Source organism: Cebus imitator, unplaced genomic scaffold (genome assembly GCF_001604975.1).
Source record: "Cebus imitator isolate Cc_AM_T3 unplaced genomic scaffold, Cebus_imitator-1.0 Scaffold126, whole genome shotgun sequence".
NCBI classification, from domain to species: domain Eukaryota; kingdom Metazoa; phylum Chordata; class Mammalia; order Primates; family Cebidae; genus Cebus; species Cebus imitator.
Window position 1 is genome coordinate 4,122,199 of NW_016107441.1, and position 1,492 is coordinate 4,123,690.

A 1,492-nucleotide genomic window follows, 5' to 3' on the forward strand; every position below is an offset into this window, starting at 1 on the left:
TTTTTTGTATTTTTAGTAGAGACGGGGTTTCACCATGTTGACCAGGATGGTCTCGATCTCTTGACCTCGTGATCCACCCGCCTCGGCCTCCCAAAGTGCTGGGATTACAAGCGTGAGCCACCGCGCCCGGCCTCCAGCTAATTTTTTGTACTTTTAGTAGAGACGGGGTTTCACCATGTTGGCCAGGATGGTTCCAATCTCTTGACCTTGTGATCTGCCGCCTTGGCCTCACAAAGTGCTGGGATTACAGGCCTTTAGCCACTGTGCCCGGCCTCTTTTTTTCTTTTCTTTTCTGAGACAGGGTCTTGCTCTGTTGTTCAGGCTGGAGCACAGTAGCACAATCATGACTCACTGCAGCCTTAACCTCCCTGGGCTCAGGTAATCCTCCCACCACAGCCTCCCAAGTATCTGGACCTGCAGGTACATGCCACTATGCCCAGGTAAGTTTTGTATTTTCTGTAGAAATGAGATTTTGCCAAGTTGCCCAGGCTGGTCTCAAACTATCAGGCTCAAGCAACCTGCCCACCTTGGCTTCCTGAAATGCTGGGATTATAGGCATGAGTTACTGCACCCAGCCTTTTTTTTTTTTTTTTTTAAAGAGACAAGGTCTCATGATGTCGCCCAGGACAGAGTACAGTGGCTATTCACAGGCACAATTAAGAGTACCCTATGGGTTTGAATGCCTAGTGTTAAGCAATCCTCCTGCTTCAGCCTCCTGAGCAGCTGAGGACTTCAGACTTGTGCCATTGCATCTTTAAAATTTATCAGACATAGCCAAACTGTCCTTTGAGAAATTCTCACCAATTACGCTTTTGCCATTGAAGTGTCAGTGACCTGCCTTTTTTTTTTTAAAGGGGTTGGGTTGATTTATTAGTTTGTCTATTGCTGCAAACAGGATTAGCTTTGTGCCTATTCGTAAGTGATTCTTTTTTTTTTTGAGATGGAATCTCGCTCTGTCTGTTGCACAGGCTGGAGTGCAATGGCACAATCTTGGCTCACCACAACCTCCTTCTCCAGGGTTCAAGCAATTCTCCTGCCTCAGCCTCCCCTGTAGCTTGGATTACAGGCATTTGCCACCATGCCTGGCTAATTTCTGCATTTTAAATAGAGACACGGTTTCACTATATTGGCCAGGCTGGTCTCAAGCTCCTGACCTCAAGTGATCCGCCCACCTCGGCCTCCCAAAGAGCTGGGATTACAGTGAGCCACTGCGCCTGGCCTTCATGAGATTTCAAGCTTAAGACTGATACTGCTAAGAGCCATCTTGAGTAGATGCATCCTAGAGATGATAGAGCTTTTGTTGAAAAGAACAAACAAGGGCCGGGCGCGGTGGCTCAAGCCTGTAATCCCAGCACTGTGGGAGGCCGAGGCGGGTGGATCACAAGCTCAAGAGATCGAGACCATCCTGGTCAACATGGTGAAACCCCGTCTCTACTAAAAATACAAAAAATTAGCTGGGCATGGTGGTGCGTGCCTGTAATCCCAGCTACTC

General features: G+C 48.1%; 1 protein-coding gene across 1 annotated transcript in view; it reads right to left on the bottom strand.

Moving 5' to 3' along the window:
• Positions 1-1,492, bottom strand: part of GEMIN5 (gem nuclear organelle associated protein 5) — a 56,493-nt gene that overhangs the window by 18,773 nt on the left and 36,228 nt on the right. The gene's annotated exons all lie outside the window — the stretch shown is intronic.